Below are 17079 nucleotides of genomic sequence, written 5' to 3' on the forward strand. Positions count from 1 at the left end.
ATTAATATTCTAAATGCCTATGTGTAATAAATAATACAAACCCTGTCCTCACAGAGTAGCCAGAGTTAGAGAGAGGAGAGCAAGTGGACTCTTGTATTTCATGAGGTATTTTCAGTTCAGTCTAAATCGAAATCTCAATGGCAGTATTTCTACACATAATGGGGTGCATATGCAGTTTTGTTTTCAAACAGAATATCTTCATAATAACTGTTATGACTGATAAAATGCAAATTTTAGAGTGCTTCAAAGTAAAAATGAGGGACTTCATAAAACATCATCTTGTATTATAGATTTTCAAAGAATTAGTTTAGAAGTCAATTACTGGTCTCCCTAGGGGGAATTCTTTAACACATTTTGGATTATATCTTACATTTCTAGAAATAAATTAAAAACATATCCTCAACTATTTAATCAGCTGGAGAATTTTCATTTCGGTGCAACAATTAAAGCTTAATAGTGTTCAGAATGCCTCATGAATATTAATTAGATTCTGTTTTTAACAAGTCATAAAACCCATTTCTTGGTACAGTCAACTGTACCCTTTTTCAGCTCAGAGGGCAAAGGTTCAGGGAGGTGAGAAGTGCACGAACCTACAACAACAGGTCTAACGATCACACTGCCACAACCAGCTACACCAGAGCAGCAAGCATCCACCGAGCTCCTCCGTGCCAAGCATGTTGCTAATGCACTCCTCATGAATTATTTCTTTCAATCCTCACAATCACCTTATGAAGTGGATGTCATCATTATCTTCATTTCATAAATACAAAAACTGAAACTTGAAAAGTTACCTGATTTTTTTTTACTAATAAATGATAGAGCTGGAATTCAAACCCAGGTGTCGACTGACCTGGCGGAACATAAGCCCCTACACAAGCATTGGCATGATTACATTTTTGCTCTCTGAAAAAAATTATCCACCCATTCTCTTTATCTTTATCCTCTTTCTTATCTCCATTTCTCTTATTTCTCTGATTCAGTGTTGGTGAATTTCTTTTTCTCTTTTTTTCTTTTTGTGGTACTGGAGATTGAACCCAGGACATTCTACCTCTGAGCTTCATCCCCAGCCTTTTTTTTTTTTTTTTTTTTTTTTGAAACTGAAGTTGCTTATGGCCTTGCTAAACTGCTAAGGGTGTCTGCAAACTTTTGATCTTCCTGTCTCAGCCTCCCAAGTATTGGGATTATAGCCATGTTCCACCACACCCAGTTGATTTTTTTTTTCTCATGCCTTTACTTTGATGAACATGAGTGTTTTATTTATTTCCAGCCTACTGGAGATTTTAATGCATTCCTCCTAACTCCTGGGTGAACCCACCAGATCTTTTTCTAATTTATTTTTTATAATTTATATGATGAAAACCCTGAGATTTTCTTTTATTTTTCAAATTTAGAAATTGCGGTAGAACATTTAAATTACACATCTTTTTAAATTTTTTTAAATTATGCACTTTCAGTTGTTCTTATATGAACCAGTCTCTAACCCACACGCACCATCTCCCATCCTTTGTGAATTCTATTTTCTATTCATTCTAATTCGGCTTTCTTTCCTCCTTTCTTTCTTTTTTACACTATCTTATTCTTATCATATCCTTCTAGAGAAAAGTCCTGTGCACACACAAATACACCTAATTTTTATGATCTTGTCACCAGTACACAGATACCAAAAATCTCCATTTCACTCCCACTTAACTCTTCCTTCTTAATTCCCCAACTCAGTAAGTGACACAGCACATCTACCCTGTTGCCCAAGCGAAAAGCTTGAGAGTCGTGCTTGACACCTGTTCTCCCTCACATCCAGCATGCAGTTATCCTCAAGTTCTATTGATTTTCCCTCCAAACTATATATCAAATCTGTGGGTTCACCTCTTACCTTGATTTTTATCACTTTAAATACCCATCATCTTCCACTTCAGCACCACCACTGTGATCTTCTCGGCTTTTTCAGAATAAAGCCAAAGTGATCTGTTAACAAGACAGATCGAATCTTATTGCATTGAATAAAATGCAAAGTTATTAGCATCCAGGCTCTGCATGATCCAGCACCTGCCTGCCTCTCCAGCATCTCATTTCACTCTTCCTTTTGCGCACTGTTCACACTGGCCTTCTTTTTATTTGCAAAACTCACTAAATCACTTTCTGTCTGGAGCTATGCACACAGCTCTTTCCTCAAACTGAAAAGCTCTTCGCTCTTCTTACTTTGCCTATTAACCTCTGGTCATCTTAGATCTAAGCTTAAATTTTACTTTCTAAGAGAATCTCTCTGAAAGAAAAAAAAAAATCAGGTTTGCTCTTATATTTCTCTTCCTCTCCTCTCTTCTCCTCCTCCTCCTCCCCCTCTTCCTCTTCTTCCTCCTCCTCCTCCTTCTCCTCCTCCTCATCCTCCTCTTCCTCCTCCTCCTCCTCCTCCTCCTTCTTCTCCTCCTCCTCCTCCTCCTCCTCCTCCTCCTCCTCCTCCTCCTCCTCCTTCTTCTTCTTCTTCTTCTTCTTCTTCTTCTTCTTCTTCTCTCTCTCTCTCTCTCTCTCTCTCTCTCTCTCTCTCTCTCTCTCTCTTCCATCCCCCTAAGATTCATGCAATTTATAACTGCACATTTATTTATGTGACTTTCAAACTAAATATACCTGCCTGACATTTCACCCTGTGTAAATTGGAGTGGAATTTTGTGTGCTGCTATATCTCTAACACTTAACACAGTACCTAAAACACCAGAAGCTCCAAATATGTACAGACAAGTAAAGTGATACCTGTTTCAGGAATAGGTTATAGCTCAATCTGGGCTTTACCCAGTTCTCAGCAGGTACATAAAAACTAAACCACCAATGAGTGAATCTATACACAGAAACAAATAACAACAACCAGAACTCACTTTGAATTACACTCTCATCTAAATTATTTTCATGGCCAGTGTCCACATTATAAATTTATTAATTCACTGTTAATCCTTCAGAAAATTGAGCAATTTATTTAATTTTCTCTCCAATAGAAAATAATCTCCCTAAGAAGATGTTTCTTGAAATGCAGCCAATAGATCCGTGGAAATGTTCAAGCATTCTGGTTCCACTTACCACGCCATCAGTTTCTCTTTCCATTAAATCCTTAAAAAATGCAAAAAGTCTCAGGTAGATCAGAACTTATACAAACAAGCCCTCATCTAACTCTAGCAATGCTGAGGAACCCAATCTACAGTTTTCATGGGTCTATGTTTCTATGTCTTATTTGCAGTCATGGTGAAATAAGAATATATTGTAACCTTCTGCACTAAAAATATTGTTATGAAAAACATATCTACCAATTTATTCAACCAAGATTTTTCAGTCACCAGACAAGGGCAAAATTCAATACTCAGATAACTTTTTTACAAAGGTGCATGTCAAAAACGCCAACCAAAATATTAAAGAAATTCCTGAATTTCAAGCTGCAGCATTTGATGATGTGTATCTTTTCAGGGCATCTGAAAATTTCCCAGAGTACATTTCAGAAGCATGCACATTAGTATATGAGCTCACTCTGGGAACATCAAAACCACCCTGACATTGTCAATAGTTTAGTTCCTAATCACCATTCAGAAAAAGAGGCAAGTCAGCAAACCCAAAGGAGCACTAGTCTGTCTGTATTTCCTGAGTTTTAGTGGGAATATCCAAATTCTCAGCTCTTTGGATTGATAACAAACACCCAGGGAAAAAATAATTATATACACAATGCACTTCTATAAGGTCATCTAAAAGAAAGCAGAAAAGTTGTTTTTCTTAAGAAAGCACTTTAAATTACTTGGCTTAATGCCTGAGGCTGCATATTATGTTTAGAGTAATTGACTTTTCAGATGATCCACAAACAAGAAATAGGCAAAGCCTAGAATCAAACTAAAATTTAAAGTTATATGAAAAACAAATGACATTGCTTTGAGAATCCTACTTATCCAGCACATCTATTTTTCTTTTAAAAAAAAGTATTTTTTGATGTTGTAATTGGTTTTTCTACTTTGAGAGAACAAGTTATTCAGCTTTTGATATTCCTAGGTCAAGGAGAATGGTATTCTTGGCTGTTGTCTCAACATCTATTTTCTATTTTCCATTTTCCTTTTACAACGACAATCTTATAATTTTGCAGTCAAAAATAGAGGCTGAGATAAACTAGATGAGGGCAAATTAAGATATATTGGCAGATTTAGGACAGGAAATGGACTCTGAATCACTATATGGTTATAAAATATCTTTCATCATTGAAGATAATATAGCCATAGGGCTTTTTTAGAGACCAGTTATTATCCCAAATGCTTAAAATCAAAGGTGGAAAAGACATGGCCTCTTAATCAGTTTACATACATATAAATGATTAATTATTCGCTGTGTGGTCTATATCTGCTTAGAGACCTATTTCTCTAGTGTATCTACTCTCTAGATAACTCTTAAAAGGAAAACTTCTATCAAATTAAAATTAAATTTTATTTGAGCAAGAAGAATCTTCCCATCAGGCAGCACACAGAATCAGATGAAGTTTAGAGAGCTCCACCTGGTGATGTGAGCAGTGAGCGTCAAGAGGTTGGACACAAAAGTGGAGACCTCACCTGACTGATTGGCTACAGCTAGGTATCTGCCTTATTCCTACACCTGGTGATGAGTTGGATACTTACCATTATCTGAAACACTGCTAATTTTTTTTTGTATCTTTAGTTTTTCTTTGTTTCATTTGGTCTTGGTGTTGGGGATTTAATCCAGGAAAGTCTAACACTGAGTTGCATTCCTAGTCCTTTTAGCGTTTTTATTCTGAACCAAGTTCTCACTAAGTTACTGAGACTGGCCTTGAACTCGTGATCCTCCTGCCTCAGCCTTCTGAGCAGCTGGGATTATAGGTGTGCACCACCTCACCAAGTACCAAAGTTAGGTTTGTTTGTGTACTAAAGTGGGTTGAATTGGGTTATGTTGGAACTCAAAATACAGAAATAGCCTCAAGATAATGGTCTTGTTTATTTAACTTGACTTAACTAAAATCAGACTAGTATAAAAGATGAGGGTGGAAAAAAGCATAGTCTTAGGCTATCCCTTCTATAGAAGCATGGATATGCACACAGGACTGTCCCCCATGTACACCCTGTTTCACCAACTTCTAATCATTTGTAAGAAGCATTATTTATGGAAAACAGCCTCAGCTTCATGTTCTCACGTGTCCATCTGCCAATTTACCTTCTAGCTAGTCCTTGTAGGGCTCAGATAATCTGCATCTTTAATTCACTCCTTATGCAGAAAACATAAAATTAGCAGTCCTATTTTGGGGACAAAAAAAAACAAGATATTTCTCTTACAAGATCCCAATCATCATGACAAAGTTATGGTGACCTATCTTTGGAAAGCTTTCCCTCCTTGCAAAAGAATAGAAAAATTGATGTGGACTTTCAGTGTTTTAAAGATCTCAGACTATGTACATCTGAGATCAAATATAAATACAGACCTAACCTTTAATAGGAGTACATGTGAATCTTGAAAAGTGAGCAGAGGAGGAGCCACCTAACTCTACCTCAATTTTTCTTAAAATTATTGGGAAGTAGATGAGGGAATAAATGTGTTCCAAGTAAAATAAATAGCACAGAGTTAAGCCCGACATTGTTTAAAAGCACAGTGAATTCTGGGACTGGCAGCAGTTCTGTGTAGCTAAGGGTGGGTGATGGAGTTGGAGATACAGGCAGCTTCAGATCAGAGAGGGCTTTACCTGTCAGGCTGAGGGATTTGGGCTTCATTCTGTAAGTAGTAGGGGAGCTATGGAAGAGTTTTAAAGCCAAACAAAGGCACTCTCTGATTTATAGTTGTAAAAATATCACTCTGTCAGCTGTGTGAAAGAGATGGAAGGCAGGGAAACTGATTAGTATGTATATCATACAATGGGGTTAAAATCTTGAAGAACTGAACCAAGACTGCAAAGATAGGTACAGGTGGATTCTAAGTTATTTATTATGAAGTCCATAGGGATAGACTGATTCAGGGGAAGCATTTAGGTGGTCACACTGCCTACTCTTGGGGAGAACGAGCACTCATGTCGACACCTGAGTATGGACATAGACACTCTTAAAAACTCCTTAGAAGACAATGAAAGGGAAAGGAGGCCCAAGAGGTTAATTCTCTTGTTTGAAGTGGTGGCAATGTGATGTGGAGGAACCAAGGATTCTGCCCAAACCATCCAGATTCACCCTGGGGCTGTACCAGTCACCTACCTTTTCACTAAGCACCGCTTGCTCTCTCTTTAATCCCAGTACTTTGGAGGCTAAAAGGAAGGCTACAGGTTTGAGACCAGCCTCAACATCTTATTAGGGCCCTCAACAACTTAGTGAGATCCTGTTTCAAAATAAAAAATAAGCGGGGTGTGGTGGCGCAAGCTTGTAATCCCTGTGCTTGGGAGGCAGAGACAGGAGGATCGCGCAGGTTCGAAGCCAGCCACACTGGCTTAAGAGACCCTGTTTCCAAATAAAAATATAAAAATATAGGTCTGGGAGTATAACCTGGAGGTAGAAGAGTTTCCAGGAACCCCAGTACCACCACTAAAAAAATAAATAAATAAATAAATAAGTAAATAAATAAATAGGGCTGAGGGTGTAGCTTGGAGGTAGAATGACCCTGAAGGAATCAATCCCTGGTTACAATACACAACACACACACACACACACACACACACACACACACACACACACACAGAAAGAAAAAGAGGAAAAGAATCATATCTATACCATTCTCTTAGAGAATGGTTGTGAGGGTCAAGGGGAATGGAGCAAATGAATGTTCACCCAGGAACTATCTATATTAGTCTTTATTAATTGTTCCCATTTGCTTTTACTATTTTAAAGCTGTGTGCTCATCTATATTTATTTCTACTGCTATAACAAATAAGGTGAAAAACATTCATCAGCACAGGTAAATATCCAGAGGCCCTAAGAAAGCCACTGCTGCTCAATCCATCCATCTTTCCTAGCAGCCATCCTTTTTGTCGCCTTGGGCAAAGTCGTATATTTTCGCTTTATTGTTATAGTTATGGGCTCCCTGTCAGGGGTGGCCTGTGTCTAAACCCAAATGTGACTTTATACTTATAGGAGATAGTTCTCTTCTGTATCTACTCACGCAGTGCTATTTCTACGCTGCACCTTCTTGGAATGTGAGCACTATAATAGCAACTCTGTGTGGAGCGCAGATTAGAAATCGGGCACTCCACGTATGTGCCTTACTGTTTCAAATAATCCTAATACCTTTGCAGAGTGTGGGTTTCGATCTCACAAGTGGAGGGAGTGAGGTTCTCCCCAGGGCATTCCCACACCCAAAATCATGCTGTGATAGAGCCCTAATTCATCTCTCTGCACATCACAGCTTCTCACTCATCCTCCTGCCTCATTCCCACTGTCTTGTATCTGTGGATCCTGAAAAGAAATTTGAGCTTTACTCATACTGTTTAATCTTGGAAAGAGCACTATTAAAAAGATAAAAGAAGATGCTTTAAAAATCGTTGACCTTCATATGCCCTTAAAGTGCTGATATAATCTTAAAGAATTCTTAATTTCATTTTTAATTAAAACCAGAAAAGGAAGCCCTCTGGGCAGAGCTGAGAAGGCACAGTCCCTTCCCGAGTTTGTATAGAGCTTTATTTTTTCAAAGACTTTTGCTGCCTTTTTGAAGTAGGTGATCACTAAGCCCAATTTGAATTAAGGCAAATAAGGAGAGATTAACTGACTCCTGTGAAGTCACCCAGGCCACTATTGACACATTTGATTTCACAGCCTCTTCCCTCTGCAATGTGATATATGCACGGGTTCACAGTGAAAGAAACTCCTTGCATTCTCTAATTAGACACTTTTTAAAAATAAATGGCATTAATCGTTACCCTACAATGTTTTTAAAAACTCTTTTGGATACTAGGAAAAAGATGTTCTTTCATTAAGAACTCACCAATATATATATATATATATATATATATATATATATATATATATATTTTTTTTTTTTTTTTTTTGGTGGTACTGGGGTTCCTGGAAGCCCTTCTTCCTCCGGGCTACACTCCCAGACCTATTTTATATTTTTGAAACAGGGTCTCTTACGCCAGCGCGGTTGGCTTAGAACCTGCGCGATCCTCCCGTCTCCGCCTCCCAAGCGCGGGGATTACAAGTGTGCGCCACCACGCCCGGCAGAACTCACCAATATTTTTAACAGCCCAATTAAAAATGTATAGTGTAAGGAGAAACTTGCCCTGTTATAAAAGCTCTCATTTACTTGGCACAGAAGCGCTGGCCAGTAGTTTGGAAGCAGCAGGCTCCATCAGTCAAATATCTTGCTCTGGTGGAGCTAGGAAGTGAACCCAAGTTGTTCTTCCTCCAAAATTCCTGTTCTTCGATCAAATAACTCTTTGAACTGGGTGTGATGGAGCATGAATGTCTAATCCCAATACTTTCAGCAAACTAGTGAGACCTTGTTTAAAAATAGTGAATAAATAGATAGATAGATGATAGATAGATAGATAGATGTAGCCAGGCATGGTGGTACACAGTGTAATCACAGCATTCCGGAGGCAGAGACCAGAGGATCATGGTTCGTGGACAGCCTCAGCTACCTACCAAGACCCTTAGCAACTCAGTGAGACCCTGTTTTAAAAATAAAAGACTAGCCGGGCATGATGGTGCATGCTTGTTAATCCCACTACTTGGGAGGCTGAGACAGGAGGATCCTGCAAGTTCAAAGCCAGCCTCAGCTACTTAAGTGAGGCTCTCAGCAAATTAGTGAGACCCTGTTTCCAAATAAAATTTTAAAATAGGTCTGGTAGTGTAGCCCAGAGGTAGAAAGCCCTGGGTTCTATCCCCAGTACCACAAAAATAAAATAAAAGACTAAAAAGAAAATTAGGGCTGGAGGTGTAGCTTAGAGGTAAAATGCCCCTGGGTTTCATCCCCAGTACTGCAAAAATAATAAATAAATAAATAAATAAATAAATAAATAAAGTTATAAATCAGAGTTAGACTGCCCTGGTTCTATCTTTAATATGTAAAACAAACAAATGAAAAACCTCTCATTTTCTGAGATAAAGCAATCTGAATTTAATTGATTCTCTATTTCAGATAATATGAATATTTTTCTTTGGTTTTAGAATGCCTTTTTGTATTTTAGGAACAATTTTATATGTAATTTATTAACTATCATATTATTGGGTGACACTAAAATCAAAGAATAAGAAAAATTTCATAAGCAGTCCACTATGTAGAAAAAGTACTAAGAGAATAAAAGTACTCTGAGAGCTTTAGAACAGGATGAGTCCATCTTTATAGTACAAATTTTGAGCAAAAATCATGGTAGCAACAAATTGTAGAACTTAAAAAGGGCAACAGTACTAAATCACAACATGCACGATGTAGAGATCATTTGAATCACTAATATGTACTGAGTGCTTTTATGTGGTTGGCACTGTTCCAAAACTTTTATGTGGACTAACTCATCCTTAAGACAACCTAAGGGGTAGGTATGCTTAAAACAACTTTATAGAAAAAATACAGCATATGATTTGACAAACAAATAGAACAACGAGAAGAGATCATTGAAATGAGACCATTAGGATTTACAATTATCAGTCCCATTAAAACAGGGTTTTGGCCAGGTGTGGTGTGGTGGTCCACGCTTGAAATCCCAGCATTTAGAGGCTGAGACAGGAGGATCGTGGTTTGCAGACAGCCTCAGCTACTTAGTCGGGCCCTTTGCAACTCTGTGAGACCCTGTTTCAAGATAAAGAATTGAAAAATAGGGCTGGAGGTGTGTCTCCAAGGTAGAATGCCCCTGGGTTCCATCCCCAGTACCGCAAAAAAACAAAACAGGGTTTTGTTTTATTCAGTGCTGTATTCCCTGTGCCACAAATGATGCCCAGCATTACCATTAGCATATACTACTAACAGTGATGATAATAATAATAATGAGGAGGAGGAGGAGAAAGAAGAGAAAGAGGACCACAATAGTAAGTGTGACAAAAGTCACTGTTAAATTAAATTCCACAGCATCCCAGAAAGTGGTGTGTTGTTACTGTAGCCATTTTTCAGGTGAAGAAACTGAGGTCTGAGAAAGTGAAATAACCCAAGGCCACACAGGCAGGTTTTTTAAATAGGCTGAATAGGCTGGCACCAGCATCTTTGCTTTCAAATGTAAATAAATATTTATTGAACATTTTTCTAGTCACACATAGCACTCTGAGCATTGAATTCTGCTTGAGAAAAGAATGTATCCCATTTAACTATTGTCAAATCTCTTTAGATAAATGGATCATAGATACATAGATAAATAGAGTCAGACAGGCAGACAGGCTGGTAATGAATATATGGATAAAAACTGAGACTAGAGTCAGTGTTAGGCTTTAGGCTCTGTCTCCATAATTTTCTAGCTTTGTCAACTTGATCAAGGAACTTTTTTGTAACTTAGCTTTCTTGTCTATAAAATAGCAGTAACTGAAGTATTCATCTCATGGGGTCACTATGAACATTTAATGAGGTTAAATCTATAATATTAAGAGCAGCACCTTATAAGTGTGAGGTACTCTGTAAATTTTAGCCATCATTATGTGTGCATATATTAAATGACATATTGTGACATCCCCCTCCTAATAGATACCTCAGCCTGAGGTGAGAATTGACTTTTGTTAAAGGATTATTTTAAATGGCTATTTCCATTCATAGCCTGTTGGTGAGTCCAATAAATTATGAAGGAAGATGAATGGTAGCCTTGGCAGTAGGGGGGAAGGCCATGCCTGCCTGCCTGTGTTTACAGAGACATCTAAGTATTTTTAGAGTATAAAATTTGTTGTTTTAACTAAGGGATCAAATTTACCTCTCAGAGCAGAGAAAGTAAATCTTCCGTTTTAACCCTTTAATTCAGTTCTGCTGATCTTAAGCTTCTATGAAGTTTAAAGGATCTCCAGAACATGGTTTTGTAATTAAGCAAGGATGTACGTACCAAAATGAATATGAAAACCTGAGATCACTCTATTCCGGAGAGAATGAATACATTGGAAGTTAAATGGGAAATGTATGGTTTGCTTTGAAAGGAGGAGAGAATACTGGGCCACTGCTAAGACAGCCAAAGACTTCCAAATTTCAAAAGCTTCCCTTCTTCTGGATGAAAAACTGTAGAATGGAAAACAGCATTCAGCCCCAGCTTCTCCCCTTCACAAAGTTTTCCTGGGGACGCCCTTCCTGGCCAAATGGATTGGCCCAACTGTGGGGATAAAAGCAAGAATCTTACTTCCGTCTCCCTCAAATCCATCCAATGTCCCGTCTATTCTTTACACCTCTGTCAACCTTATAAGCTAAAAGATAACTAGAGACTAATGTAAGTTCAGAAACAGAGGAGTGCCAAGGCTGGACTAAACAAGAGTCTAGCCTTTATCTTTTCACATGAAGAAAACTGCAAGCAAGTGTGTGTTCAGTGCTTATTCTAAGGTTGATATTTCTGAGGCTGTGTAATGTAAAGATGGTATGGCTGAAATCTGTGCTCAGGCAGGTTAATGACCAGTGGGCCTCAACGTTTTCTTTTGCGGATATAGTTGACAACTATCTATAATGTTAAAAAAAATCTAGGAATTTATTGTGGATAACTTATTTCAAATAGATGTACATTTTAATTTAGTTATAGCTAATTAGGTTTGCATCCAGCCTTGTTTCTCTTAGAGCTAGAGATTTCAATTCATTAAATGTCAGGCACTGGAGACTGTGTGTGAAATCAGAAGGTAAGGCCATAGCCCAGTTAACCTTCCAAGTCTCCCACTCTCATCTTGGCAGTAACTTGATAAGTTCTTACTATTCTTGCTATGGGCAGAATCCATGCTACTGTTCAGCCTTAGGCCACACTGGCCATTGGAGGGGTGTGACAGTAAAACAGGAAAGAGAGAGAGAGAGAGAGAGAGAGAGAGAGAGAGAGAGAGAGAGAGAGAGAGAGAGAGGAAGAAGAAGAAGAAGAAGAGGAGAGAGAGAGAGAGAGAGAGAGAGAGAGAGAGAGAGAGAGAGAGAGAGAAGGGAAGGGAAGGGAAGGGAAGGGAAGGGAAGGGAAGGGAAGAGAAGAGAAGAGAAGAGAAGAGAAGAGAAGAGAAGAGAAGAGAAGAGAAGAGAAGAGAAGAGAGAGAAAAGAGTGGAGACAGAAAAAGAGAGGAGAGAGGAAAGAAAGACAGACTGTTTCTAATGGAATAATTGCTGGAATTTTTTTTTGTGTGTGTGTGTGGTACTTGGGTTTCTGGAAACCCTTCTACTTCCCAGCTAACCTCCCAGACCTATTTTTATATTTTTATTTGGAAACAAGCTCTCTTAAGCCAGAGAGGCTGGCTTCGAACCTGCCCAATCCTCCTGTCTCGCCTCTCAAGCTCAGGGATTACAAGCGTGCGCCACCACGCCTGACTTAATTGATGGAATTCTGAGACTCTCTTCTTTTTAGTGTTCTTAGTGACTCCCATGCTGTCCTAGACAAGTCTTTTCATACTCCTACAATACAACCGTGTTTCCATAGGACTCCACACACTTAAAACAAGTTAACTTAGCCTTCAACCATTTGTCACTGCCAGCCCCTTACAGGATGATGTTCAGGATACAGATCTCCTTTCCCAGTGCTATCTATGCTGGAGCTGTGTGCCTACGCTAGACTTCTAGGAGCTGGGCAGTTTATTACAGGGATAAAGGAAAATGATGTACATCTCATCTACAAAGACTGTGTGTGTGTGTGTGTGTGTGTGTGTGTGTGTGTGTGTGTGTGTGTGTTGGCACTGAGGATTGAACTTCGGGACATTCTACCTCTGAGCTACACTCCCAGCCTCCCCCTTTTTTTATTTTGAGACAGGATCTTACTAAGTTACTGAGGTTCTCATTAAGTTTCTGAGACTGACCTCAAACCTGTTATCCTCCTGTCTCAGCCTCACAAGTAGTGAGCTGACAGGCATGCAGCACCACCCAGATAGAGACCTTTTTTGACAGAAACTGTTGCTGCCTTGAACAACTACTTTATAGTTCGGAATCTCATGTTACATAAGATCCCCATTTCTGCCCCTTGACAGGTGTCATGTGGGACCTTTGGTCAGTAGGAACCTGGTCCCCTAGACAGGAGCTGTGGATTTCCCCATTTCATATCTGGTACTTTCATAGCCAGATTTTCTGTCCTGATTTTCCTATTGGAGCCTTTTCCTCTGGGATCTTTGTGACCCATAAAAACAGCCTCTAATCCACACACTCTTCTCCCCCCCCACCCCCCAGAGAAACAGAAAACAGACACACAGACATTTTTTTTTTCTCAACATAATTAACATTCAGTTTCAGGGTCGTTATCTCTCTCAAAATATTATCTACTTTTTAAAATTCCAGTGTTAAAATTTTAACAAAGAACAGATGGGCAGTGACTGTGGGAAATCGGGTTAGGTGTGGGTAAAAGCCTTGGCTGGTAAGATCCTGGAGCTGCTGGCATGGAGGCCTCTTGTAAATCTCAAGCCAAAGACCTTGAGAAGCCACAGGTCCACAGTGCTAGTGAGACTCCTGAGTTCTCGCCTGATCATAAATATTGTTGTTTTCTTCATGCTTCTGTTGTTAATCCAATGACTAAAAGTAGAGCATAACAGCCCAAATCAATTTATAAATTTTCCTCTATTGCAAACTCTATGTAACAAGAAAACAGGCTCTCTCTTTCTGTCAGTTCTTCATGGATAATAACCATGCTCTGAGAAGCATGAGCACAAAATAGATCTTTAGCAGAATGACAAACGGTGGGTGTTTGTTCACCTACAGCAGTGACTTAGAGCCTGGAAGTTCAAAGCAGGAATTGATATTAAATGGAAGCTCTTCTTCAGACTCAAAGCAAAAATTGGCAGATGGAAAGGAGTCCTTTCAGCAGGGTCACGTTTCAACCTGATTTTTCAGGGAAAGGAGATGCATGTAGTTTTTCCTGGGATTTCTAAATTTTCAGTTAGGCCATAGAAATCAATTCTTGTCATCCCCTCCCACTGTCAATGATAACAGGTGGTGTCTACTATCAGTGAAATTTTGTTTCCATTGTACTCAGTATGAAATAGTATCACACACACTGGTGACGTCACAGTATAAGTGGTCTCCCAGCTGGGCATGGTGGCGCACACTCATAATCCCAGCACATGGGAGGCTGAAACAGTAGGATTGCAGCAAGACTCAGCTACTCAGTGAGTCCTTCTACTACTTAGTGAGATCTTGTTTCAAATTAAAGAATAAAAAGTAAGGCTGGGGGTATAGCTTGGAAGTAGAATTCCCTTGAGTTCAATTCCCAGTACCACACATACACACACACACAAAAAAAGTAAGTGATCTCCTACAATATGTCTTAGTAGGATCTGCTTATTGTAATGGGCACAGGTAGACTTTCAAAAAAGCAATCAAGGTACATGTAGAGCAAAGTCCTCATCAACTCTGATTGACCCTGTAAAAGGTAATAAAACAAAAATCAATTCAACAAACTTAGAAGATTGAAAAGGAACAGATTAAGATGTGCAAAAGGACTTTATTTGCAGCACCAGTCATTTGGGAAGTTTGCTTAGCATGCTGAGCAAATGTCAGTGCTTGGCAAGGTGAAAGTAATTGCCTTTCCCTTTCTCTAATGTTTTTTCTGCCAGTTATAAATAAAAAGAAATGGAAAGAAAAACGTGTCACAAGTAAGGCCGAAGCTCATAATATATCCTTGGGTCCTAAGTGTCATTAAATCATAAAATATGTGGTCAAAAGAGGTTGTATTTAAACCCCTAAAAAATGTGAGAAAATGGGTCTAGCAGAATCAACGGCTTACCCCAAAAGCACAGTTGCAAGTAGTCTGTAGCAGTTATAGGATTGGGGTTGGAAACTGGGGTTGGTCATTGCTTTCTCCCATGTGCAAGCCTATAAATCTCACTACACATACGCGCTCAGCATGTGGAAATGCCATGCGTCTTAGACCACACCTGGAAGGAAATGAGACTGTTACCACAGGGAAACAGTATTAACGTAAGAGAAGTTGAATTGGGCCAGAGAAAGGAATTGTCTTTCATTTTATGTGATTGTGAGTCAGTTATTTACAACACTTAGCATGTTTAAGTTTTGTTAAGGCGCCCCCATTTAGACTTGGCAATTCCATTCCTAGGTAAATAAGCAAGAGAGATGAAAATGTATGTCATACAAAGCTTATATATAAATGTTCATAGGAGTATTATTTATAATAGTCAAAAAGTATAAATAACTCAAATGCCCATCGACTGATAAATGGATAAATAGTATGTGCTATATCTATCCAATGGAATATTTTTCAACCAGAAAAAGGAATGGAGTACTAATACATGCAGCAGCATGAATGAACTTTGAAAACATTATGCTAAATTTATGAAACCAGGCACATAGGACTACACATTAGATGATTACATTAATACAAAAACATACAGAGTCATAAAGTAAATTAGTTATGCCTAGTACTGGAGGAAGAGATTGTGGGAATTAGGAACTGCTAATAATGGGTATGGAATTTCTTTGGGGGATAATTAAATGTTTTAAAATTCAACAGTAATGGTCATTGCACAACTAAAAGCCACTGGATGATGCACTTTAAATGGGTAAATTTATGGTATTGAATTATATCTCAATAAGGCCGTTAAAAAACATTTAAAAGTTAAATAATTCATAGAGGAACAATGAAACTGAAACTATGTCCTTATGACAAGAAATACCCCCAAAATAATAAAACCCACTTAAAAATTTAGGTAATTTGTCTATGGCATATTACTCAATAAATTATTCAGAAGAATTAGAGATTTTCAGACTTTGTACATTTTTAATGAGGATCTTTAGATCTCATGAATCAAGTACCCACTTCTTGTTAGGTGCTCTGCAAACATAGTCAATAATCCTCATAATAAGCATATACAGTAGGTATTTTATTTTCTATTTTACTAATAGACAGCAGATGGCAGAGCTCATACACACACACACACACACACACACATATACATATATATATACACCTACATATATACACACACACATAATCTTTCCACTTGCTTCACTATGCCACAACAACCATCCCATTATATAAAAGTAATTCACTGTACTCTCCTTCCTGGCTAGAGGAGTTACCTACATGGTCTGACCTCCCTTATATCCCACCCACTGTTAGAGCCGTGGAGCTAAGTCTTGCTCCTGCTCCTCCACCCAAATCATTTCCACCAAAACCACTAAGATCTTTTTTTCCTAAATCCACTGGAAATGTTATAGTACTTATCAGATTTATCTTTTCATATGCTTGCCTCTGCATTTTGCTCCTTTCTTAGCCTCCTTCCCCCTTATTCTCACTTCCAGGTTCATAGTTCCCCTTGTACCAAATATTTCCTCTTCTCTCTTTCCTTAGATATCTATTTTTCTCATCATCCCTTATTTATCCATTTCACCTAGGAATACCTTCTCTTCCAACTCTGTACTCCTCCCTGGTGGACTACACACACGTATATAGATTTGATTCCTGACTATGTCCCTGTATCTCTCATCTCTGTATCTATAGTCAGATCTCACCGTGGTTCCAATGTACACATTTAAATATGTGCTAGTCCTCCATCTTCAGATGCCCAAAAGCATAGCAAACAAAACAAAAGCCTTCATTGTCTTGACTTTCAGCAATCATTGTTTTAATAACCATTAACAGTACAGTATAGTGTATTATTTTTCTTTTTAGTATGGTGCTAGAGATTGAACGCAGGATCATTCTACCTATGTGCTACACCTCCAGTTCTTTTTATTTTTTTATTATGAAACGCGGTCTAATAAGTTGGTGAGGGCTTGCTGAATTACCAAGGCTGGCCTCAAGCTTATAGTCCTCCTGTCTCGGATTCCCAAGTACTGGGATTAAAGGCATATGCCACCACCACACCTAGTTTAGAGTATAGAGTTCAAATACTGGCTTTCTCACTATTGTGTGTTCTCTTTACACTGTAGTTTTATTGTCCATAAAATGGGAATAATAGTAGTATTTGCCTTACAGAGTCATTATGGAGGTTAGGGAGTTTATAAATGGAAAGTGAGCTGGGCACGGTGGCTCACGCTTATAATCCCAGCTTTCGGGAGGCTGAGACC

The 17079-nt window shown here is 38.6% G+C and overlaps 1 protein-coding gene across 20 annotated transcripts in view; it reads left to right on the forward strand.

Moving 5' to 3' along the window:
• The window catches only part of DLG2 (discs large MAGUK scaffold protein 2), a gene marked incomplete at both ends in the record, with an annotated part of 2113672 nt that overhangs the window by 1627108 nt on the left and 469485 nt on the right, over positions 1-17079 (forward strand). The gene's annotated exons all lie outside the window — the stretch shown is intronic.

This window comes from Muscardinus avellanarius, assembly GCF_963383645.1.
Source record: "Muscardinus avellanarius genome assembly, chromosome: 1".
Lineage (NCBI taxonomy): Eukaryota > Metazoa > Chordata > Mammalia > Rodentia > Gliridae > Muscardinus > Muscardinus avellanarius.